The sequence below is a fragment of the Danio aesculapii genome, chromosome 20 (assembly GCF_903798145.1).
Source record: "Danio aesculapii chromosome 20, fDanAes4.1, whole genome shotgun sequence".
Taxonomy (NCBI): domain Eukaryota; kingdom Metazoa; phylum Chordata; class Actinopteri; order Cypriniformes; family Danionidae; genus Danio; species Danio aesculapii.
Window position 1 is genome coordinate 46,480,094 of NC_079454.1, and position 27,855 is coordinate 46,507,948.

At 35.3% G+C, this 27,855-nt stretch overlaps 1 long non-coding RNA gene across 1 annotated transcript; it reads left to right on the forward strand.

Annotated features, from left to right (window-relative positions):
• LOC130247442 (uncharacterized) lies at positions 1–27,468 on the forward strand. Its single transcript, XR_008839546.1, has 3 exons — positions 1–90; positions 2,234–2,292; positions 27,334–27,468. It is a non-coding gene; the product is annotated as an uncharacterized LOC130247442 (long non-coding RNA).
• Positions 27,469–27,855: the final 387 nt, after the last annotated feature.

A 27,855-nucleotide genomic window follows, 5' to 3' on the forward strand; every position in this document is an offset into this window, starting at 1 on the left:
CAAATACCTGTGAACACTAGCTAGTAGGTTGTCATTGTTGCTCAAGCTATAATTACCACATAACGAATGACTAACTTGTGAGTTGTGACGGTAAGATTTTATTATTAAGATTTTTGCACCAGTTTCAGCCCTAAAACACCAGATTAAAAAAAAAAATTAGATCCAGGACGGCTACAGTTTTTGGTTAAATACAGTTAGAATTGTGTGGCACATTCTGTATTATTTTTACAGCATATAAGGATATAATATATACTCACTAACCAGACACTTTATTAGATAGATCACCTTTTGCCCTCATGACTGCCCTCTTTTTCTTTGTGGCATATGGAAGCTGGAAAGATTCCTCTAAAATATTGGGCAATATTTACTTGTGGCTGTCTTTTGGTACTTACTAAGGGGCCCAAAGCATATCAGTGAAGTATCTATCTAACCTTTCCAGGATCTAGTTGTTCTTTCAAGTTGGTTATGCCAGTTGTGACCTTACCAGACAAATTTTGCCGCAGAAATCAGGACTCATCAACCATTTTCCAATTTTACAATGACCAACTTTGGTCAGCCTTTGTGAATTGCAGTTGTCTTGGCACTGATGTGCTCTTCTGTTGCTGTAGCTCATCTGCTTCAAGGTTTAACATGCTGCGTGCTCAGAGGTGCTCTTTTGAAATAATGTTATTTAATATACTGTTGCCTTTCTATCAGTTTCAACTAGGCGGCACGATATTGGAAAAATCTGATATTGTGATATTTTATTTGTCTGCGATAAATATTGCGATATGCATACAGTTTCACAAGATGGTTTGAATAGCTCTATTTGACGTTTGTTGGGGGAGTCTAACAGTGTTCAGCAACAGAAATTGAATAAATCACAGTGCAAAAATGCTTTTCTTTTCTTTGCTTGGTCTCGTTGCTAAAAAGTCAAAACATTCTTGTAGATCAAGTAAAAATATTGTTTTGTCAAAATTAGTTTTTTTTTTCCTTAAAACAAACATAATCATACATCATATTTTTTAGGCCAAACTCTCTTGAAATGCTCAGAAGGCCTTAAAAACACATGCAAATGATAAACATCTACTCTATTATGGTTAAACTTAGCAGTGACTCTACAAATCAGATGTGTGCTGTGGCTTTTGGTCAACTATTACTCAAGCTCAACATTGCTTATCTTGGGATGTGACTATTGTCGATACGCACATTGCTATATCTATGAGGAAACGGTATATTGTGCACCCTGTCTCACCATCCTTTTTTCACTCTGTTATCAATAATGCATTTTCACCCTCAAAACTGCAGCTCTCTGGCTATTTGATCTGTTTTGAGCTGTTCTTTGTATACCCTAGAGATGGTTGTGCATGAAAAGCCCAGTATATCAGCAGTTTGTGAAATAATCAGACCAGCCTATCTGCCATCAGCAGCCATGTCACTTTTAGAGACACTTAAATCAACTTTATTCATCATCCTGATGCTCAGCAGATCATTTTGACCATGCACTGAAGAAAAATTGGCTGAATTTAAACAAACAAATTCAATTTAGTAATGTTCAACTTAATTTGTTTGTTTAAATTTAGCCCAAATAAATTGTTTGCAACCACTTACCTTAAAACAATTTAGTAAATCCAATGAATCATTTTTTTCAGAGTGCCTACATACCTAAATGTTCGAAGTTTCTGCTATGTGATTGGCTTATATATATTATATTACTGTTTACCTCTCAATATTTAATTTGTGTTGTCAAACAAAAGACCAATAAAAGTGGCCAGTTAGTATATAAAGAAAATATCATTGACAGTCTTGCAAAATAAGCAAGTTTCAATCTACAGACAGATGCTATTGTAATTGTATATGTTATGCATATTATATAACACTGAGATGATAACTAATAATGTGGTTCCTATTTATTCATTCATTTTCATTCACCTTAGTCTCTTTATTCATCATGGGTCGCCACAGTGGAATGAACCGCCAACTTATCCAGCATATGTTTATGCCCTTCCAGCTGAAACCCTGTACTGGGAAACACCCATGCACTCTCATTCACACACTTGTCGCCCGGTACCTATTTATTATTTCGCAAATGTTTAAGTACATTGATGTTGAAGTATGATAATAAGAAAATGTCCAAATTGGTGAACATTGGAGTGAATTCAAATGAAGTATTTTGAATTATTTATATATTAAAATCTAATAAATAAACACAAATAAAAAAAAACATTTGATTTTGTTTTGTTTTTATTATTAGGAGCTGTGATGCTGAATTTGTCCATCTGTCCAGCAGAGGTCAGACTTGACATGCCGAAGGTAATGAAACAATTTAGGACTACAAGAAAAGTTGGATTAAACCATCAACAAAAATCACTTGCTCTGTTATTCTGGTAGTAGTTTTGTTTTTCACATTGCTTTCTTTGAAAAATAACAAATATGTAAATACGGTAATCATGCATTACCATGTAATGTAATTAATACTTTCTACAGTGTAAAAAGTGATTAGTTACTTAAAGCGAGTAAACCAATTGCCTTAAAAGCAACAAGCTGACTTCTAAAAAATAAGTTGACTACTTAAAAATTATGTAAGTAAACCCATTGTAACTTGAAACTGTTAAGTTGACTTTTTTATAATTATGCAATTTTGCTCTTCTTTTGAAAAACAGTTAACTACTCACTTTTAACAGTGTATGGTGTACAATAGAATGAGATATTTGTATATTTTTAGCGTTATTGGTTTTACATTAGATTTGTTAGTTCCAATGGCACAATTTGTAATTATTTTAACAACAACAAAGTAAGATCATAGTTAAAAATAAGTACAGCCTCTAAGAATGTGTTGGGAAAACAGCAAATCACAGAAAAAAAAACAGGGAGACTATAGAAAATATTAGATTTACTTATAAATGAAGCAATTGTTCATTTCAGTTCTTAGTCTTAATCTCTTTATTGAACCGCCGACTTATCCAGCATATGTTTTACGCAGCGGATGCCATTCCAGTCGCAAACCAGCACTGGGAAACACCCGTACACTCTCGCATTCACACTCATACACTACGGTCAATTTAGCTTATTCAATTCAGCTATAGCGAATGTTTGTGGACTGTGGGGGACACCCGGAGGAAACCCACGGCAACATGGGGAGAACATGCAAACTTCACACAGAAATGACAACTCTGGCTCAGCTGGGGGTCGAAGCGACCTTCTTGCTGTGAGGCGACAGTGCTAACCATTGAGCCACCGTGCTGCCTGTAAATAAACAATATAGTAATAATACAATGAATATCACCACCAGTGATACCATCGCTGATAGTTTTACCAATCTGGAAACATAAAAAACAATCATGAATACAAAAAACATTTAAAAAAAGACATTTTATTAAAAGCTAGGGGAGAGCGGGGACGATTTCTCCAAACCCTGACAACATTTGCTTTCCAGACTATAACAGCACATTCAGCATGCAACCCTTGATGGAACTGCCAAATATCAAGCGGTTAGGCCCGAAATTTAGTTTTTAAGTGCAGAAAGTAAATTATTGTAGCAGTTCTTTTTTCCTTATTACAAGTTGTGTTTCTCTTGTCATGCATCACAGTAATGATCAATCTACAGGTCATTTAGTGCAGTAACACATTCCTAAGTTTGCAATCTCTAAGTTTTTACAGTTTAATAGTAAATCAGGTTTAAATGGCAAGAGTTTCTGTGAGGACGAAAGTAACACTGCTATCAGCCGTACCTTATTTTTCACTTCCACATTAAAGTTTGCAGTGTTTTGATTCAGATGTTTTCTAAAATTAATGCATGCTGACAATGATAATAATAATAATAAAATATTCAAAAATTGTACAAAATGTTAACATTTTGCATTATTGGGTTTTATCTGAAACATTTGATGGAAGTGAAATAAAAAATTTAAATGCAGTTTAATATTTTTGGCGAAAATAAAGGATAGAATATATTTGCTTTAACAAGTTCATAGTCAGATATATTTCAAATAAAGAAGATTAAGCCAGTAAATCTAGCAAATATTGTCATACCTGTCAACCCTCCTGTTTTTCCTGGGATTCACCCGTATTTTACAGTTCTATCCCGCTATCATCCCATAAAGGTATTTTCCTGTATTTCTCCCGTATTTATAATATTTCTATAAAGTATGGCTACAAACATTCAAGAGCCGATCCTCCCTATACGCAACCCATACTCCCGAACCACCAAGGGACGCCCTCTGCTCTTAAATCTGAATTTGTTGTGTGCTTTCATTTTATTTGGGCATGAAAACACTTTTAAATACAAATCAAAATGGCGAGATTTCCTTCCTGTCCATTACAGGCGCCGTTACCTCTATGCAATCCTCAAAACAGTCAGTTCATGTTGCAGTGCATGACCGTCAGATGTGGTCCAAAGTGATAAATAGACACCGTTTCCCAAATGGATTCTGTACGCACGATTTGAAGCAGAACGAAAGTGGATACTCTGGGTTTTGGGTGCATGTTTGAACAGACATATACACAAAATAATGATAATAATAACAACATCTAAACATGCCGATATTGGTGGGGTTTTCTTTTAAACACAACGAATTTTGTCTTAAATGAGCATAAACAGGAAAGCAATCAAATGCTTTCATTATAGATCTGTGCGTTTTTAAAGTGACACCTCTGTTATTTAAGGTAATCAAACGAAAAATCTAAATAAGAGATTTATATGCTGCTCTTTAATCAGAATGTTTAAATTATACACTGACGAAAAGGTTAATGAGATTTTATAAGATCTTTATAAGAGCTATATATTTTAATAGACTAAACTGTTTGCTTATTTATTTGCAGCTTTTTATAATGTATACTATTTATTCTATCATTTGGTAATAAAAATAAAAACATATCACTGCCCATTTCAACAGTTTATTTACCATGAAATAGAGTAAATAAATATAGTAATTTGGTGTTTTTTTGGGAGGGTGGGTGGTGGTATCCCTCATTTTTACATCCCAATGTTAACAGGTATGAATATCGTTACTTTTGATCCACCTGTGTGTTACTTTTGTCCCTACTAATGGGGTCAAAAATAACAATGTGCAATTTATGTTTAAAGTGAAATTATTTGAAAGTTGTTCTACATTTGTTCAAAATACCACCTGATATTAATAGACCACACTTATTAGTTGGTAACCACAGCAAAAAATATATTTCTGTCTAAAACATTATCTTTTAAAAATAGGTTTTGACACAATCTACATTCTGAAAAGCAATATAGAAGTAAAGATGAAAAAATAAAAAGCTGAATTTCTCCACTTCAACACTAAGCGGAGCCAAGGCGCTGGTGCTCTGCCAGAGTTTAGCCACAGTTTCAGCTAAACACTCAAATAGTTTCTGCCTCCCTATGGACATTATTTTATGGTTTGGTAAACCTGACACGGAATGTGGACTTGACCAAAATATCAAATGTCAAGGCTCAGCCTAAAGACCCTAAATATGCACCGTTAAAGCAGACTCCCGAGGGAGCAGTGTCCTCTTACGTTTATGCTAATTCAAACCATGTTCGACGCTTATGATCTTTTGTTTTCTATTTGAGCAGCACGTTAACACTTGTGTCCAAATTCCTACAGGAACACACAGCGGCAGGGATATTTCATCATAGAGTAGAGAATGGTATCAAACCCTTTCTCCGAGCTTAACCAATTACTCCAATCGATCAGGAATCTGCATGTCAAATAGTGAGTCTGTTGTGCAGACGATTAGATCCTTCCCTAGCCCGTGTTAAAACTCAGGTCGGGTCCGATTGCGATCTAAAACCTAAATCCCAGCTTGGAATCCACACACGGAGGCCTGTGGGATCAAGCTACGCTCTTTCCCTTAAGTGGATCAGTCCATTAAGAAAAAAGAAAAGAAAACATTGTTGTTTACATCCTCCGTATGACCTCATTTGACCTCTCCTCTCCAGCATTCCTGCCATAGTTTTGACATTTAAGCGCAAGTACACGAGGCGGACAGGGAAAACAAGGCTTAATCACACCCGAAGGGCGAGCGGGAGATAACAAAACAACTTCTTAACCTGAGAGTTGAGGGGGGGTGAAGTGATGGATGCCTCTCCATCTGTGCATCAGCCTTTTAATTTTCTCTTCTCGCCTTTAAAGACGCTCCCTCTTCCTGCGAAACCCGGCGGACGAGTCTTTGAAAATGTTATTTTAATAATTACGAACGCCGGGAGGGCCCCTCGGCAAGGGTCATTCGTATGAACTTGAGTTTTGACGCTGAAATAAGTTCATGCAGCGGGATGAAGCATGAGCCATTGGAAACTGGACTAGAAGTGCACTGAATGTTGGTTTTAAGACTGGAATTGGACAGTTTTAGCTAATAAACTAATCTGTTTTCTATTGAAGTTATTTCTGCCATTGTAAATGACAGAAAAGGCAATTGTGACTTGAGTAAATGGTCATTAAAGTGATATTTTTTAAAAAGCAAAGTCGGAACTATAAGGATATAAGAATCCAAGGAAAAATTCAGAATTGCATGGAGTAAACACACAATTACGATTTCATAACTTCCAGTTATGATAAAACTCACAACTGTGAAAAAGTCGTAAACTTAACATTCAACAAAAAAGTAAGAATTGCAGTATGTAAAGTCAGAATACCAAGAAACAAAGTCTGAATTGAAAGAAGTAAACTGAAATGTAGAACTTTCAGTTACGATATATAAATTCAAAACTATGAGAGAAAAAAGTAAGAATTACAAGATTAGGCTACCAAAAAATGAACTGCATGAAGTAAACTCACAATTATGAATTTATAACTTTCAATTACAATAAACTCACAATGGTGAAAAAAAGTTGTAACCTCAAAATTCGACAAAGTGAGAATTGCAATGTGTAAATTCAGAATACCAAGAAACAAAGTCTGAATTGAAAGATGTAAACTGAAATGTATAATTTCCAATTACAAACTCAAAACTGTGAGAGAAAAAAAATTGTAAGGCAAAAATTTGCCAAAAAAGTAAGAATTATAAGATTTGACTTGGAATTCCCACCAAAAAATTCTGAAATGCATGAAGTAAACTCCCAATTACGAATGTATAACATCTGATAACAATAAACTCACAATTTCTCAAAAACTCAAAAAAGTTGTACATTTAAATTTTACAAAAACTTGAGAATTGCAATATGTAAAGTCAGAATACCAAGAACAAAAAATCTGAATTGAAAGTGGTAAACTCATATGTATAACTTCTAATTACTATATATAAACTTAGAACTGTTAGAAGTCATAAGCCTAAATTCAACAAAAAAGTAAGATTTGTAAGATGTAAATTAGAAATCCCCTCACAAATTTGTTTGAATTTATAACTTTCAGTTATGATAAGCTCACAATTGTGAAAAAAGTCATAAACTTCAAATAAAAAAGTAAGAATTGCAATAAGTCAGGATTTTAAGAAAAAAGTCTGAGTTGAAATAAGTCAACTCTAATGTACAAATGTATAACTTCCAATTATGTTATATAAATTCAAAATGTTTGCAAGAAGTATTTGCAAGAAGTAAACTCACAGTTATGAATTTATAATTAAACTCAGTCCCAATATATAAATTCCAAGTATGATATATAAACTCACAACTGTGAGTAAACCTAAAATTCAACAAACAAGATTTGCAAGATATACTGTAAACTTAGAACTTCCTTAAAACAAGTCTGAATTGCATGAATTAAACTGAACTATTACCAATGTATAACTTCAAACTATGATATATGAACTCACATCTATAAGAAATATAAGTCGTAAACCTAAAATTCGACAAAAAAAAAGGAAGAATTTCATGAATTAAACAAAACTATGAATGTATAACTTCAAACTATGGTACTGTATATAAAAGTCATATTACAAAAATTCTACAAAAAAAGTAAGAATTGCTTAATGTAAACTCTGAATTCCCCTAAAACAAGTCTGAATTACGAGAATTAAACTCACAATTACAAATGTATAACTCCAATTATGATATAAAAACTCACAACCATGTGGAAAAAAGTCGTCAAACTAAAATTCGACAAAAAAGGAAGAATTTTGAGACGTAAACTTAGAATTCATCACAAAAAGTCTGAATTACATGAATTAAACTCACAATTACGAATGTATAACTTCAAACTATAATATAAAAAAGTATAAAAAAATCATAAACCTGAAATTCAACAAAAAAAGGAAGAATTGCGAGATATACTGTAAACTTAGAATTTCCCTAAATCAAGTCTGAATTGCAAGAAATACTCACAATTACAAATATATTCCAAATTATTATATATAAACTCACAACTGTGAGAAAGAAAAGTCATAAACCTAAAATTCACCTAAAATAAACCTAAAAAGTAACAAACAAAAAAAGGAAGAATTGTGGGACGTAAGAATTCCCCACAAAAAAAGTCAATTTTAACAATGTGTAACTGCTAATTACGATATACAAACTCACAACTATAAGAAGTGTTGTAAAACTAAAATTTGACAAAAAAGGAAGAATTGTGGGACAAAAAACTATAAGAATCCCCCCCCCCCCCAAAAAAGTCTGAATTGCATGAATTAAACTCACTATTACCAATGTACACTGAAAAAAGTGTTGCATGCAAAACTGTTGCAAACAATTTATTTGTGTTGAATTTAAACAAACAAATTAAATTGAGCAATATTCAACTTAATTTGTTTGTTTAAATTCAGCCCAAATAAATTGTTTACAACCACTTAACGTAAAAAATTGAGTAAATCCAAGGAGTCATCTTTGAACAATTTTTTTCAGTGTATAACTTCAAACTACCGTATGATAAACTAATAAACTCATAAACCTAAAATTCAATAAAAAAATAGCGAGACGTAAACTCGTATATCTTTCCGAATTTGAACAAAAAACAAAAACAAATCAGAAATGATAGATGAATTCTAAGAATAAAAATCTAAATTATAAGATAAGAACCCACAATTAACTTTAACGCACAGATGGCAGACAAGAGTAGTTTCTATAAAAAGCAGATTTACAGTATGTATATACATACATACATACATACATACATACATACATAACTGCAATAAACTGTTTCTCATTGGCAACAGAATAAAATACAGGGAATATATTTGTGTTTCAATTCACAATATGAACAGCTTCTCCCTTTGACTTTAGCCTATATAAGTTTTGTTTAGAACATGATGTTATCTGTTCTGACTTACCATGTTAAAGCATTTGTAAATTTGACTGTAAAATTACATTGTTTTTGGTCTTGGTTGAGTTTGTGTGTAAAAAAGTTCAAGCATTTTATATTAGTGTTAACTGGATGCATTTTGTGTCAAAGCAACAAGAAATGTGCTAATTGTATAGCCTACAAAGACGGATGTTGTGCTAACTGTGTTAAGGGTTTAGGAAACTTGTCAAATGCATTGAAAAAACTGTCATAGCCATTGTAAAAAACTGTAATAAATACACTTACCGGCCACTTTATTAGATACACCTGTCCAACAGAGAATCGTCCGAAAAAGAGAAAATATCCAGAGCGGCAGTTCTGTGGGCGCAAGTGCCTTGATGATGTCAGAGGAGAATGGCCAGACTGGTTCAAGCTGATAGAAAGACAACAGTAACTCAAATAATCACTCATTACAACCGAAGTCTGCAGAAGAGCATCTCTGAACAAACAACACATCCAACCTTGAGGCAGATGGGCTACAGCAGCAGAAGACCACACCGGGTGCCACTCCGATCAGCTAAGAACTGGAAACTGAGGCTACAATTCGCACAGGCTTTTGCCTGGTCTGATGAGTCTCGATTTCTGTTGAGACATCCGGCCTTGTATCAACAGTTCAGGCTGGTGGTGGTGGTGTAATGGTGTGGGGGATATTTTCTTGGCACACTTTGGGCCCTTTAGTACCAATTGAAAATCGTGTCAACGCTGCATTCTTCCTGAGTATTGTTGCTGACCATGTCCATCCCTTTATGACCACAGTGTACCCATCTTCTGATGGCTACTTCTTACTGATGGCTACTTCCAGCAGGATACTTCCAAGCTATCATGTCAATATGGACCAAAATCTCTGAGGAATATTTCTAGCACCTCGTAGAATCTATGCCATGAAGGATTAAGGCAGCACTAAAGACAAAAGGGCGTCCACCCTGGTGCCAGTAAGGTGTACCTAATAAAGTGGCCGGTGGTGAGTGTATATCCATTTAATAAATCTGTTTTGTTGAAACGCATCAAAATATAAGACTGAGAAATGGATAAAAATATTCACTTTCCAAATGGGCTGTACTCAATTATGTTGACCATCTCAGCGTTCCCACACTCATTATTTGTGTACAAGTTCAGTTTTACAATGTGCTTCTGCTCTCGATTAGCGAAGAACCCCCCTCTAAGATGTCTTATTTACAGCCACAGATTTAATTCAAGTCAAACATGGCTTAGAAAACAGTTGAGATCACTTGTGTGCACGGATCAGGCTCGGCTAAGTAAATATTACTGGCCTGTAGTGAAAATAAAGGCCGGCTCAGGTTACGATAGGATGAAATGAGCGAATGTTTGCTGTAGTGACGTTGACATGTGCGTACAGCGTGCAATTATTCCACAGACCTCACCGAGTCAGCTAACCATCTCTATCTCTCACACACACAAGCACAAATTACACAGTACAGCCATGATGATGATGATACATGCTCGGTTACTGGACTGAGTTTCAGCTAGACGAGGTTAATATTTAGATTACAGAAGACATAAAGCTATAGCTCAACCCAGAAATAAAGATCAACTTCTTTTATCTGTGGAATATAAACAAAGATAAACAAAGAGGTTGTTTATGCATAACATTAAAGCAAATACATTTAAAAAATGAATCAAGTTGAAGTTTATCACTAACTGTTTGTAATATTTTGATTTTCATTCATTCATTTTCCTTTGGTTTAGTCCCTTATTTATCAGGGGTGGCCACAGTGGAATGAACCATCAACTATTCCAGCATATGTTTTACGCAGCTGATGCTGTTCCAGCCGTTGTACTTTAGTTTAGGGCTAGTAATTAGATACATTGGTTAAATATTGATGTGATTTGAAACAGGCGATGTCAACAGGTGATGGTAATTATGATTTGGTACAAAAGCAGCATCCAAGAAAGGTCTAGTCCAGGGGTGTCCAAGCTCAGTCCTGGAGGGCCACTGTCCTGCATAGTTTAGCTCCAACTTCCTTCAACACACCTGCCTGGAGGTTTCTAGTATACCTATAGAGCTTGATTAGCTAGTTCAGGTGTGTTTAATTGGGGTTGGAACAAAAATATGCACGACACCGGCCCTCCAGGACTGAGTTTGGACACCCCTCATCTTGTCCTTTAGGAGCAAAGATGGGCCGAGGAGCACCAGTTTGTCCACAAATATGTGCTTCATTTTTTTTTTTAATTGATTAAAACTGGTGTTTTGCAAGGCACTGGTGTTGTTGGAGAGAATAAAGTTGTTCTATGTGTAGCCCGCAGTGAGTGTATTATTAGCGTCAAAAAGCAAAAGTTACAACACGAAGTTCGCCCAACTTTAAAATGATTTTGAGGCGGAGGAGGTGGGAAAGGGCCGTCTTCGCAGCTTGCGCTTATGGTTTATATGCTGTATGATGTCCTCCATCATTCAGAGGAATGTGTGAGAGAGATCTCAGGTCTGGTGGGAGCAAATTGTGGCGACTGACCACTTTCCTCCATGTTTCCTCTGTTGTTGTTGTTTACCGCGTCGGAATCTCCACACACGCTCTTCCTTATACATCTTTAAACCGTGGAGAAGCACCACATTGTCACAAGTTTAATGATGATGAGAACAGAACGCCTTAATAAATCCGATCTGCCTGTTTACATGACAGTCGCATTGTCACATATCCGATTTATATCTGATTTATTTCCACATATGAAGGAGACCTGAAACCGATCGCTGAATATCCGAATGCATGCGTTTTTTTTCTGTTTACACAGTCATCATACAGATCCGATCTGTGTCACATATGAACAAAAAATCGGAATTGGGTCACATTTATCTGCAGTGTAAACTGGGCCTTAAACTTTAACGGTAGACAAGCAAGAAGTGCTAAAAGTGGTGCTCACTCACGTTAACAAGATTATACCCTTGGGTATCGAAATTTGGTACCGAACGAAAATTATTTTTTCGATACTCGGTAATATCGAGACGGTTCGGTCGGTGCTTAAAAAGTATCGAACTCGATACCCAGCCCTAGTTATAACATGAATATATGTTCTTATGTTATAATAGCTGTATAAAAAAAGCCAGATCCAACCAGTTACAATTTTAAGAGATTGACTTACTTAATATTTGGGGGCAAAATTGATGTAGCTCCATATACACACAACAGATGAATAATAAGAAGCATTTAAAACACACTGAATTTATGCATATTATTATGTAAATCTTGTTCTTATTTTTTTTATTTATGTTTGACTGACAAATATCAATCACATAATGTTTATTAGTTGGATTATGTTAAAAGTATGTAAGCCATAGGCAATAATAATACATAAATCGCATTTGCTAGGCCTAAATATTTTTCGGAGTGTAGGAATTGAGGCTGTCAAACATTAAATGGCACAAAAAAAGCAGTGTAAAACTAAATAATGCATCATTCAAAGATATTCTGGGGGAGGGGGTATATTTGCAATCGAAATTATATATATTTGCAATCGAAATAAGCAAAATTAGACTGGATTTATTAGATTTAAAATATAGAGTGAATTTGTGAAATATTATTGCAATTTAAAATGACTGCTTTGTATTAGAATATGTTTTAAAATGAAATGTATTCCTGCAATGCAAAGCAGAGTTTTCGGCAATATTATGTCAGCCTGTCACATGATTCTTCAGAAACCATTTTTTTATACTGATTACAGCAAACTGATAAAAATGTCATACTGGATTTATTTCGATTTAAAAAATAGCGCAAATCTGTGAAATATTACTCCAATTTAAAATAACTGCTCTCTATTAGAATATGTTTTAAAATGAAATTTATTCCTGCGATGCAAAACAGAATTTTCACTAGTACTCTAGTTACTCCACTATTACTATAACTTCAGTATTACTTAATGAAAATGTCAAAAATACAGCATTTGTTTGAAATGGAAACTGTCAATTTTTGATAAATTTAATGCCTTTTTGCTAAAAGCCTGAGATTTGGCAATTACACTAGTAGAATCAGTAGAATTTGTGCATGTACTGTAAAACATTTGGTTCATTAACACTTACTGTTACTGTAAATTATTACAAAAATTGTCTGTAGATAATGATTTTTGGTTGTTTTTTGTTTATTTATGTCTTCAAATAGCATTATGAGACACAAATTACTCAAACTCTGCAGTTTAATATGTAACTAACTCAATATGAACTAATTGTTTGTGAAACTGTTGCATTTTTAAATCGATAGAAAATCAACTTCTGCTAGCTAGAAGGGATACACCTTTGGGCGGAGGTTAATTTATTTTTATTATTCATTAAATTACCCATTAATTGTATTTTATTAACGTCTACCCCAACCCCAACCATCACGGTAATACAAAAACTGTTTTATTCATACTATTTAGTACATTACCCATACAATTGTATTTAATTAACATTTACCCGAACCCCAACCCTAAAAGTAATGTAAAAATTTGAATTATTGTTGTACAGAGTCACAAAAATGGTGCTAGATTGACGTGAATATCTGCAGTTGTATGCCATCTAGACTTTACCTGAATACTGTGACACATATATCATATGTTATAAAAACAAAAACCCACACAAAGATATTTTTTGATTTTATAACTTGAATTATAGGGTCATTATAACTGCATGATAGGCTTTTGGCAATGCTTTAGGAGTCTTGTTTTATTTTATTTTTGTTTTTGTTTGCTGTGCAAAGTGAATGACAACCCTCCTCTGTGTTAAAATATCATACATAACTCATATCGCACACCCCTAAATTGTTTTCTTACCTGTTTCCTGAAATAGGTCTAAATGAAAGAACCGACAACACATCTGCAGATGAAAGAGAAAGAATAGTTAGACAACACATTGTCGCAGTATGGCTTTATATGCAAAACAATGTCAGAAAAGTGCTCAAAAGTGACGTTCTATGGATGTCAATGGCTTATCTTTTTCCCCAAACATTCTTCAAAATTAAAATTTTAGAACTACTTGAGTATGATTAAATGATGAGGAAATTTCTACCTTACTAACTATTAATAAACACCTAATTAGTAGTTTATTAGTGTTTGTTAATAGCAAGAATTTTGACCTAAAGTGTTTTGGAAAAAAACTTCCATCGTTTCTCATAGCTCTCTAGGCAATAACAGCCTGTATATGTGTGAGTCTAATTTCAGAAACTGCTGCCCACGTCGAATCCACTGCTACACGGGGCTAAAACATCCAACAGTAAAAAATACTGGCTCACAATTGAGAAAAAAGTTGCAATCCTAAATTGACAAAAACAGCTCAGAATTCCAAGACAAAAAGTCTGATTCACAATTACATATTTGTAACTTCCAATTGCGATATATAAACTCACAATTGTGGCAGAAAAGTCATGACGTAACATTCAACATTAAAAAAAAAATGAATTGTGAGAAATAAACTCAAAATTTGTAAAAACAAAACAAGTCAGAATTGTGAGATAACTACTTGAAATTGAATTTTTTTATGATGTAAAATGATTTAAAACAAGTCTCTGATATCCCTAGAGCACGTTCGTGAAGTTTCAGCTCAAAATACCACACAAATAATGGTTTATAACTCTTTGAAGCTGCCCTTTTTAGCCTTTGATCCTGATTGTGCAGTTTTGGTGACTGTCACTTTAAATTCAAATGAGATTGTGTTCTTTTTAAAAGAGGGCGGAGCTACAAACTTTGCTGTTACTGTATGTGTACAGATTCAAAACTTTAATAGCGGACAGCTGCTTCTCACTCAGGGCTGTTTATGCTAATGAGGACAACATAGGCTCATTCTGAAAACGTAGCCCTATATACATTTCTGGAGATCTCGAATTATGTAGCTAGAAGTACATTGGCTGAATTTTGTCTTAAAAAACAAACGCTACGGGGCGGTGTGACTCTGTTCCTTTTCACCCTACACTCTCAGAAAAAAACGATACAATGTTGTACCAAAGTTACAAACCCTTGTTACTGGGGCAGTACCTTTTTATAGAACAGAATTTTACCTTAAAACAAAGAAACTAATTTGAGCCATTGCAGTTTGTACCTTTAAGGACATGATTTGTACCATGGAAAACCCAAATATACCTTTGGTTTATAAAACCTGCAGATACATTATTGTACCTTCATCAAAGGTACAAATCTGATCCATGAAGGTACCACCACAGTGACAAGACACTTTGTACCTTAACAGTGTGAAATGTGTTCCTTCAAGAACTATTTAAAGGTATTTTGCTTTGTCCAAAATACGTCATTTTATTTTCAGTAAATCTAAAACATCAAATACATTTTTACACAATGTTTTAAAAAAAGTTTATTTTTGTGTAAATGCAGCTTTTCCATTTACAATAAAGAATAAAAAATACTTTAACATAAATCAAAAGATCTTTTTTTGCTAAACATTTCAAAACACTTTTCACAAAAATGTTACAGAAACACACATTCATCTACAATATAAAAAATTTTATCTCCAATTTTCACACAATACCTTTGTAAACTTAAAAGTTATTTAATTTACTTAATTTTAAAATAGAAATAGAATTATGCAAAAGTATTGTAATGAGATTTGTGTTTGATTAGTTTTACCATAATAAAATGACTGCATGCATACTTTGCATATGCAGGACTTTTGCCAGCTCACATGTAGTGGAAAGCAAACCCAAAAGGTGTGGATATCAATAATGAAAATGTATTTATCAGAAAATGCTTACCAAATGCTTATTAAAATGCCTTAAACGTTTAGTTTACAATACCTATAGTTTTGTTTGACCAGTTGTTTTGTATCATAGAACCTAATAATTAATGTATTATATGCTTTTAAATGATAATTCATCTTTTAATATGGCAATTATTCATAAAATCACTTTGCCTTTCTAGTCATATTTATTTCCATACACTCTCAGAAATAAAGGTACGCGAGCTGTCACTGGGGTGGTACTTTTTCAAAAGGTACAAATTTGTACCTAAAAGTCCATATTAATACCTCAAGGGTACATATTAGTACCTAAAAAGAACAAAAGTGTTTCTCTTAAATTTTTTTAGGTAATATGTACTTTTTAGGTACCAATATGGACTCTTTAAGCACAAATATGTATGTACCTTTTGAAAAGGTACCAAACAAGAGAGTGTTTCTGAGATATTCTCATAAAGAAGGAGTTGTCCAACACTTGTATCTTTTTTATGAGAACAGTTGTGTACCTTTATTTAAATTGTACCATAAAAGTAACAACAGTGTGATAGGAGGTCTTTTCTGGATAAGGTACAACTTTTACAAAGGTACAAAACTGTTCCTTAAGGAACATTATTTGTACCAGCGTGTACCTTTTTTGCTGAGAGTGTAGCAGCTGACAGCTTACCTCCATATGGATGACAGTGTACATAAGCAGACTTGAGATGCAGAGAGGAGTTGACCACGACAGCAGGATTCAAGTCCGGCTAAGAACAGTTCCAGAAAGCAAGTAAGAAAAAAAACAAAACCCAAAAAATTTAATAAACAAGTTAATAACAGGATGAGAATGTGGTAAAATCTGAAAACGTGGAGAAAAAAAAATAATAAGGGGCTTTTCTTTTTCTGGATTGCTTTTGAAATCACTGTCGGTTGGGTTTAGGGAAGTGCGTGGGCGCTGGTCAATCGGTGCTTTTGAAAACACTATTGGTTGGGTTTAGGGAAGGAGGAGGGTGGGTCAGTCAGTCAACAGTGGCCTCTGGTGGATGTACGTGAGAACAGCAGGTATGAACAGCACTCACAAGTGCTTTAGTGTATTCGCGATAACAAACACTGCAAAAAACAAAACAAAACGTAGCTCCTGGGACGTATTTGCCACTCTCCAGAAATATATATAGGGGTACATTTTCAGAATGAGCCTGGGTTGACTATCTGAGCCAGTACACTGCAAAAAATGGTTCAAAGATGATTCCTTGGATTTACTCAATTTTTTTATGTTAAGGGGTTGTAAACAATTTATTTGGGCTGAATTTAAACAAACAAATTAAGTTGAACATTATTAAATTTAATTTGTTTGTTTAAATTCAACACAAATAAATTGTTTGCAACAGTTTTGCATGCAACACTTTTTTTCAGTGTAGGTTATATTTAGTTAGAGCTATTTCCAATTGAAAAACTGATTTTTTTCTGCAGTGAAATCTGCATGCTACACTCAAAAAATGACTGAAGCTACTTGTTTAAACTACTTATTTAAAATAAGTTGAAGCAACAGACATTTTTTAAGGGACACAATCGTTTTCTGTTCAATCCACTTAAATTTGTAAATACAATTGAGTTAACTTAATCAATTTGTGTTTGGACAACATGAATGTATTGTGTGGAACTCAGTTGTTTTACAGTGTAGTCTCTCATGGCTCTCAAGGCAATAAAAGCCTGTACGTGTGACTGTCTAATTTCAGAATCTGCTGCCCACGCTGAACACACTGCTACACGGGGCTAAAACGTCCAACAGTAAAACAATACTGGCTCTCTGCAGACCTCTGCCATGTTTCTGAAACCTTACGAAATGAAAGCCAACAGGGGGTAGTGTGCAATCATTCTCCTCCATCTGGCCTGTCCACTTAAATTAGCCGGGCCTTGCATCCAGCGGCATCTGTTTCCAATATGCTGCAAGGACGGAAGGGTGGGTGCTTGGCTTTGCAGCGGAAAATACAGCCTACTGTACTTTTAAATAGCCCACGGGAGAAGCGGGACGGATGTGGTCCGTATATCGCCTTATCCCCAGATTCCTCGTTGCCGGACTGCCACTTCTCCGGCTTTGAAAGATGTCAAATGTACAATTAGGAAGGAATTTGTGTAATGCCGTCTGTGCACGTGAGCGCAGCTCTGGCCGTGCACGTTTCTCATGTTGAACTGCGCTCGCAAAACATGCTTTGCTTTGAACACTGTAAAAAATGCTGAGTTCCACACAATCCCAACACAAAGAGATAAAGTTAACTCAATCGTTTTTACAAACTTAAGTGGATTGAACATAAACCCATTAAGTTGTCCCAACAAATCCTATAGGAATTGTGTTGTTTCAACTTATTTTAAATAAGTAGTTTAAACAACCACCAAAAGTTTTTTTAAGGTGAATAATCTGGGATTGTTGAAGTGATTGTAACTTTTGTGTTCAACAGAAGTTAGAAACTCATAAAAGTTTGGAACCATTTGAGGGTAAATACATGAGTAAATTTTCCCAATGGGGTGAACGATCACTTAAAGATTATTATTGTTGTAAAAACATGATGCATTTCGCCTGTTTTTTTTTTTTTTTTTTGGGGGGGGGGGGGGGGGGGGGGGTTGAATTGAATTGAATTTAATTAAATTGTGTGCATTTATATAATTTATACATGCATTGCTTTAAACACTTGCAAAAGAAGGTATACTACTGTTTCCAAAAGCACTGCTGCGGCTCTGCAGTTCTTCAACCTTTTAATTCAAATCTGAACTACAGTGGTTTTTCCTCTGGCTTGTTGGTGCAGTGGTGAAAAATGAGCAGAGCCCTGTGACGTTATCTTGACAAGGCTTACAGATGTGAACGAACAAAGCCTTTATATAGCAGTCACACATCACTTTACGCCTGTGCTCAAACATAAAATATGCCTGTTTTTACACATGTGCACATTCTTACGCCGCTAAATCATAAATCCGCAGCCTTTATAAGTTATTCCTGAAGTGAGGAAAAGCAGTGAAGACAGTCCTTCCTTCTGGACTGCTGAGAGCAGGAGGTTCGAGCCCTCGTCCAGTAATGACATTTGCTGTCCTGGAGCAATCAAGGTTATAAAAGTTTAGGATTTTTCATTAGTTTTAGTTTTTATTTCGTTTTGACTTTTTGTTTTTAAATTCAGTTCGTTTTTAATTTGTTTTCAGAGAGAGGTTTACTAGTTTTATTAGTTTCTATGTTTTGAAATTGCCTAGTTTTAGTTTAGCTTTTATTACTCTCAGTTTAATTTTATTTTTGTAAATAAGGATTTTTGTTAGGTGCAAGATTCTAAATCATCTGAATAAATATTGTATTATAAAAACTCAACCAAAGAAACATTTTTTGAAACATGTATTCATAGGACACATGATCACTATCATCTACCCATCCTCAAATTCAAATACAACAACCCACAAGACAGCAGCCTTAAAGAGTCATGAAACCCTCTCTTTCAGTTCAAGTATACCTTAGAGTTTTTTCAAAAAATGCTCCAAGATGGGTGTGGAGCTCTGCAAGCAGAGGGAGGAGTTGGCGTTGCCAGCAGAGCAGGGGAAATGAGGGGAGCGAACAACTGTTGTCACTTGGCTCACAAAATGAAGAGACAAACCATGAGGAGACCCAGGGGCGCACGGGCCCAAACTCATAAAGTTTGGAACCATTTGAGGGTTAATAAATGAGTAAATTTTTTATTAGTTTCAGTTTTATTTTATTTTTGTAAATAAGGATTTTTGTTAGGTGCAAGATTCAAAATCATCTGAATAAATATTGTATTATAAAAACTTAACCAAAGAAAAATTTTTTAAACATGTATTCATAGGACACATGATCACTATCATCTACCACTACCATCTACCCATCCTCAAATTCAAATACAACAACCCACAAGACAGCAGCCTTAAAGGGTCATGAATCCCCCTCTTTCAGTTCAAGTTTACCTTAGAATTGTTTCAAAAAATGCTCCAAGATGGGTGTGGAGCTCTGCGAGCAGAGGGAGGAGTGGGCATGGCCAGCAGAGCAGGGGAAAAGATGGGAGTGAACAACTGTTGTTAGTTGACTCACAAAATGAGGAGACAAACCATGAGGAGACCCAGGGGCGCACGGGCCCAAACTCATAAAAGTTTGGAACCATTTGAGGGTTAATAAATGAGTAAATTTTTTATTAGTTTCAGTTTTATTTTATTTTTGTAAATAAGGATTTTTGTTAAGTGCAAGATTCAAAATCATCTGACATAGTTTACAAAGTTAAAATGCAAAGAAATAAACATAAGTCATTTAAAATTAAGCAATTTAATTTCCTTCTACATTTGTTATTCGAAATATCATATACACATAACCACAATTTGTTCTGGTGATGTGTCTGAATGGTAACGAATTCAACTGATAAAAGACAAAGTTCGCCATTCTCCAGTTCTCGTACAGCTCTCTCAACAAAAGCTTGCTGCAAGCCAACAATGTAACAAAAACCCACAGCATTTGTGTAGTTTCCCATTTTGTAGTTGTTTTGTTCAGTTTCCTCTCTCTCGTTCATAGATTTTGTGAGCTTATGTCACAATATCAGATTGAAAGATTAGAAAAAGAATTCTACTAAAGACCTTTCCCTCAAAAAAATTAAAAATAAAAAAAAAATGCCAGGAAAGTGCTTGAATGTGTACTGAAAAGACGGATTAAAACAGCAGGTGTAAACAGGAAGGTGTCTATCTCGTCTAATTGTGATTTAATAGAGCTCAACGCATTGTAATACCAGGTGTAAACTGGGACACAATAAGCGGGGAACAAGTGCTTTCAGGCTTCAAGAATGACTTAAAAGCACTCTTTCACTTACATGCAAGCATTTCTAAACCTCAAATAGTGCATTAAGCAATGCCAATGTCAATGTTTGATTCTCAGAAAATGCATGATGTAATTAACTGAAGAACTTTGAGGCAATGGATAAAAGTGTCAAATGCATACATGCATGTCCATTTGGACAATTTTCTCAAATACTATGGAAGGTTGAATTTTAAATTCAGTGTAGACTGCCAATCTTTCCTCCCAGTGAGTTGTTAAAGTGCTCTTACTGTATTTTTGGTATTCTTCTACAATATTACAGGCATCATTTTATTTCGCATAATATACATATCATGTGAACTAATTCTTTAAAGATATTTAAACAAATTGTTCAAAGATTAATTCTTTCACTTTCTTATTTTCTGTAAGCCTCTGATTAAATTAGATCAAATTAGATTACATGGTTTTACTTTGATCTGATCTTGATCTGGTAAAATTAGAAATGGTCCTTCTAAACTCTGACTGGTCAAATTAGATATAATCTATCTCTGTTCTGATTGGTCACATTAGATGTGATCCTTCTTGGCTCTGACTAGTCAGATTAGATGGCCCTACACGGCTTTGATTGGTCAGATTCAATGGTTTTACTTAGCTCTGATTGGTCAGATTAGATGACCTTACTTGAATCTGATTGGTAAGATTAGATGTAGTCCATTTCTGATCTGATGAGGGAGATTAGATATAGTCTTTCTCAACTTTGATTGGTCAGATTAAAAATGGTTCTTCTCAATGTTTACTGGTCAGATTAGAAGGCCTTTCTCGGCTCTGATTGGTCAGATTAGAAATGGTCCTTTTTTGGCTCTGATTGGTTAGATTAGAAATGGGTTTTTTTTTGGCTGTGATTGGTCATATCAGATGTTGTCCTTCTTGGCTCTGATTGGTCAGATTTGATGGTTTTACTTTGCTCTGAGTGGTAAACTTAGATGGTTCTACTTAACTCTGATTGGTCAGATTAGATGATCATACTCTGCTCTGATTGGTGCTATTAGATGTTGTCCTTCTCAACTTTGATTGGTCAGTTTTGATGTCCCTTACTCTGCTCTTATTGGTCAGATTATAAAAAGTCCTTCTCAACTTTTACTGGTCAGATACAAAGGTCTTTCTCAGCTCTGATTGGTCAGATTAGAAATGGTTCTTTTTGGCTCTGATTGGTCAGATTTGATGGTTTTACTTTCTCTGAGTGCTAAACTTAGATGGTTCTACTTAACTCTGATTGGTCAGATTAGATGACTTTACTCTGCTCTGATTGGTGAGATTAGATGTAGTCCATTTCTGATCTGATTGGTGAGATTAGATGTAGTCTTTCTCAACTTTGATTGGTCAGATTTTATGTCCCTTACTCTGCTCTTATTAGTAAGATTAGAAATGGTCCTTCTCTGCTTTTACTGGTCAGATTAGAAGGCGTTTCTTGCCTCTGATTGGCCAGATTAGAAATGGTCCTTTTTTGGCTCTGATTGGTCAGATTTGATATGGTTCTTTTTTGTTCTGATTGGTCAGAGTAGAAATGGTTCTTTTTGGCTCTGATTGGTCAGATAAGATGTTGCCCTTCTTGCCTCTGATTGGTCAGATTAGATGGTTTTATTTTGTTCTGAGTGGTAAACTTAGATGGTTCTACTTAACTCTGATTGGTCAGATTAGATAACCTTACTCGGCTCTTATTGGTGATATTAGATGTAGTCTTTCTCGATATTGATTGGTCAAGTTATAGATTCCTTACTCAGCTTTACTGGTCAGATTAGAAGGCCCTTTTCAACACCGATTTGTCACATTAGAAATAGTCCTTTTTGACTTTGACTGGTCAGATAAGATGGCTTTACTTGACTCTGATTCGTCAGATTAGATGTATTCCATCTCTGCTTTGATTGGTCAGATTAGATGGACCTGCTCTTCTCTGACTTGTCTGATTAGAAAGCCCTATTTTGCTCCGATTGGTCAGATGGGTGTTCTCAGCTCTGATTAGTCAGATGGCCCAGTCTGTTCTGATTGGTTGACCATTTACAGTGCATATCAGAAACCAAATGCTCTTTACCTCAATTTAATTCTTAATGATGTCATTTAATTAAATCTTTAAATCATTAATCAGTGATGATGAAAATCTGTAAGAACTAATGGCCAAACACAAATTCTTTCATCATGAGCAACAACTTGTAGATTTAATGCAGTGTAAGAAAAAAATTCCATTAAGCATTAAAAAGCATTAAGGTGATAACTGAATCCACTTTTGCTATTTTAAGGACAGAAAAATACGCTCTGTGTCCCGGCGCATGGTCTAACACAGTTGTGCTTATTCTCTTAATGAGATTATTGGTGTGTCGTGCCATGGTGCATTTGCGATTTACATAGCAGACTTTGTAAGTGGAAAAACTGAACGCTTCACTAGCGAGAAAACAGTTAAACAGACCCTCTGCAGCGCGAGGATAAGAAACGAGCCTTTTCCATTTGGCCTCTTTACTTTACTTTTACTCTTTACTTTACTCCTTTACTTTCCGGGATAAGGAAACCGTGTTGGACGCACTCCACTGAAGACATCCATTAGCCTACATATTTAATTTCGTTTGTTAAGTGCAAGGATTTGTTTTAAAATTATTTCTGAATTCAGTTCTAATTTCCAAAGAATAAAAGAACAATAATAAGGAAGTGTGGTCAAAGAAGTTATATCCAAACACACATCTTATTTTTATGCCCCATGGTGATTCATACATCTCCAAAACCAACAGGTGGACAAATCTAAACTTGTTTTTATTAAAACAAATATAAATATGCATATAATAAATAATAATGCTAATAATTATAAGATTATAATAAAAATGCAAATTGTCATGAATAAACTGAAAAAAGCCCCCCAAGGTGAAGAAGGCATGGAGGCAGTGGTTTTTATATCTATGTAGTAAGTAATAATTTTTGTAACATTTTAATCCGTTAATTTTTCCCATATGTAAAGATATTTGTGTATTGCTGGACATCCTGTGTGTATTAAGCAATGTGTAAGTGTTTTGGACCCGCATAGGCGCATAACTAATGCGCTCTGTGCTGGACTTTAGACCTGCTTTTAGTTGGTCAATAGCGCAGTCTATTTCAGTTCCTCAAAATATCAACTCGCCAACAATGCGCTTTAACACACCTCCTCCTTTTTAGACCAGATCACCCATGAGTCCACAAAGTGGTGCAAATGGATTTGCTATTTAAACAACATACATAAAAACATAAAAATTTGGGTTGCGCCGGTCTGAAAATAGCAACAAATCCCTAGGTAGGCATCCAGGAGGAGGCATCTGAAACAGCTCAGCTGACTTCTCTCGATGTGGAGGAGCAGCAGCTCTACTCCGAGCTCCTCTCGGGTGACAGAGCTCCTCAGCCTCTCTAAAAGGGTACTCATTTCGGCCGCTTGTATCCAAGATCTTGTCCTTTCGGGCATGACCCAAAGCTCATGACCATAGGTGAGAGTACTGGTAATGCGACCGATGTACCGGTTCATTTTGTAAAGAAGGAGCTGAGCTGAAAGGCAAAGTTCTTGATTTACCTGTCCTAGCTCCATTAATATTATAGGGAAAAAACTAAGAAATAAGCAGAACAATCTATGAATGAAAATTAGGATTGGAATAACAAACACAAGCAAATAAACAAACAAAAAAGTCAAGATCCTTGCTTAACTACTAGTTCTAGTAGCCCAGTAAATAAACCTCAAGATTTGTGTAAACATCCTGACAAATGAGTTAATGTTCAGATGTTTGGTGATTGTTTGTTGAAGTAGTTCTCATTTATGGCCAAACAAAAGACGGTTGTGAAGAATGACTTGTTATTGTACGCGTCTCTCGGGACTAGGTGCACACAGAATGCCACATTGAGTCGCGATTTTACACGAGGTGTTGTGTGAAGCCATCTGGAAGAGATCTGGCATTTTTCAAAATCCATTTTTTGTTTATGCAGAGTCAAAGACACACATATGCGAAGCGGCCGTACAGTTTCCAGCGCCGAATGAATGACTTCCATTTTTCCATTCACACTCAGGAAGGAGATGCACTGCTAGATCTGATAAGGCTGATGACAAATCTGAAAAATTGATGACAAGCCCTTGACATTTTCTGGCATGGGTTCCCAGAGCCCTCCATGCATGCTGAAATGCAGATTACTCTGGAGGACTATTCTCAGCACACGGATACTCTAGAAAATTTTTTTTTCATATAGAATGTCCAGTATAGGGCAGCAAAAATAACTGTTAATTCATTCATTCCATTTTCCTTCGGCTTAGTCCCTTTATTCATTAAGGATTGAACCGCCAACTTATCCAGCATATGTTTTACATAGTGGATGCCCTTCCAGCCACAACCCAGTACTGGGAAACATCCATACACACTCTTTACACACATACACTATGGCCAATTTAGTTTATCCAATTTACCTATAGCGCACATGCTTGGAACGTGAGGAAAAAGGAGCACCCGGTGGAAACCCACCCCAATTCGGGGATAACAGGCAAACTCCACATAGAAATACCAACTGACCCAGCCAGGACTCAAACCAGCGACCTTCTTGCTGTGAGGCGACAGTGCTAACCACTGAGTCACCATGCCGCCCATGTTGAAATTAGAAGGTTTTTATTTATTTAATTGATCTATTTCCTGTCTATTAATTAAAGTTAGATGTTGTAATTAAACAATTTTGAAACAGATTGATGATCAGTTATTTGGAATTTAAATATTGGAATGTTGAAATGTTGAAATAAATGATTTGTTAAAAAATTAAGTACATAAAAAGTGAAAGTCATTAAAACTTAAAACTCATTAACATGAAATCAAGGGTTTTTCACATTTAATTTGGATAGTATAGGGGAGGTTACAAAAAGGAAAGTATTGGAAGCAGAGAGAGGAAGGGTCGGCAAAGGACCTCGAGCCGGGAATTGAACTCAGGTCACTGTGATCACCATGGTGCTATATGTCAACGCACTTAACCACTAGGCTATTGCCGTTGACATATTAATTAGTTATTGTAAAAAATTAAGTACAATTATTTATTGCTTAATTAAAAGTATAATAATTTGAATATATGCTGAATATTCAAATCAAATGTTTCAATCAAACTATATATATATATATATATATATATATATATATATATATATATATATATATATATATATATAGTAACAGGCGTGCCTGTTCAAGCATGGAAAGTCTCAAAAATACTTTTTCGTGAGGAACTACTTTCTTCCGCCATTCCTTCACATCTGCAGCTGACGTCAGAACAGCAGAAACGTTGCGACTTCACCAACTTCACTTTAGAGCTAGTATTAGAATGATTCTCTAGCGTAATGTCTAAAGTGATAACAAAACAGGTGATTTTGTTCACATTTTAAGATTATAAGACTGAACGGCATGAAATGGCATCAGTCTACAGAGATTTCCCAGTATTTCTCTGTTGCAATCGGAAGAGATCACAATAATTAACCCAGAGAAAGCTAAAGCAACGCAAACACTACCAGATTACTGTTGTGATTACGATAAGGAAAAATGCTAAACACATGCGAGCATTTCTTCTTTCTTTGTTAGTGTTACAAAGAAATCAGACATCATACCATTAAAACATTATGGAAGTCCTTAAGTTGAGCTTAAAACTCCAAGTTTCACAACTAATACTTCGCAAAATTTCTAACAGTTTGAAGTAGCCTCAAAGAACCATGGCTGCGTCCGAAACAGTCACATGTCACATGTCCTACCTGCGTCAGTTGCATCGCTTTACTCCCATTTATGAATTCGCTCACGGGGCATCATGGGATAGCGCAGCATGCATGGGATGCGCGCTTCAGAATCTCGCCGGAAGTAGTAAGTCATCCGGGTACTTCTCGCAAACTGATTTTCGAATTCTATGAATTCTGACATACAACTCGGCTTACATACTGATTCTAGCGTACGGTATAGTATGGAAGTAAGCGGTTTCGGACGCAGCCCATGTGTTCCCTCTAACAAAACTGACCCTCTTCCTCATTCTCCCACTCACCTATTATACACTCTATGTCTCTCACCAGCGCCCTCTAGTGCCCTGTAGTTTCCATTAGAAAAGTATTTTCCTTTAATTATTCCATAAATAAAAAAACAAGTGACAGACATTTCATGCTGTTACATGCTGCTCATCCTGTGGATTTAGGAACACCGAGTATTATCAAATGAAGATCATCATCCTCAACCTGAGGGATTGCCATATATATTTTCTTGCTCTAAATTTTTTATATTTATATTGCTTAAAAAACTATTTGTATTAAAGAAAGTATTATCAATCCCTTTCCCATACAAATCATTTGCAAAAGCTACGAGCAATAATTATGTTCATTTTATTTTGAGGTAAATAGAATCTCTTTTTGAAAATGCATATTGTCAAATGTTAAGTTTCTTAATGCTAGTCTTCGTAAAACAACAGTAAAACAACAGTAATCTGTTTAAAGTGAGCTGCAATGCTCTGAGGCAAGAAGTGACAGGACAAGATTTATGCATTGCAATTAATGTTCCAATGGTAAATTTGTATCCGGGCTACGAATAAAAGTAAACATTTCAACGTTTCACACACTTTATCCAGTGTCAGTTAAATTTCTTCCAAGACCTGTAAGTTCTTTCTAGTGTTTTTCCCCTCTTATAAACCCTTTCTATATTCCAATGCACAGCCATTTGTTTCAGTCCTGCAGGTTTCTCACACATGGAGAAGGAATTCAGCCCATTGAAAGATCCACGTCCCACACTGTTTTGAGATTAAATACTCAGATATATATATTCAAGTGTTCTCCACATGCTCCGGGCCGCCCTATAGCAAGACTCCGGCATTTTTCAGTGGGATGGCATGCCAAACTCATCTGCGGTCATCTTCAAAAGCAGCCCGACGCCTCCAGCAACACCTCCTTCATGTTTACGCACCGCCTGAAACATGTTAAAAGCCTTCATTTCTCATCTGAGCGACGTAAGCTGTTCGTCAAAATACTCACTCTGCATTATATTCAGAGTTGGGGAGTAACTAATGAAACTTAAATACACATGAAAAATACTGTAGTCATTTTAGTAAATACTGTAGTGTTTTTAAACCATACTAGAGTAAAGTCTGTTGTGGTACTTCTATAGCTGCTATGGTAACACAACTATAAACACAACAACTATAGTAATAAACAATGTTGCCAATAGGTTTCTACAACTATAGGGTGTATTATA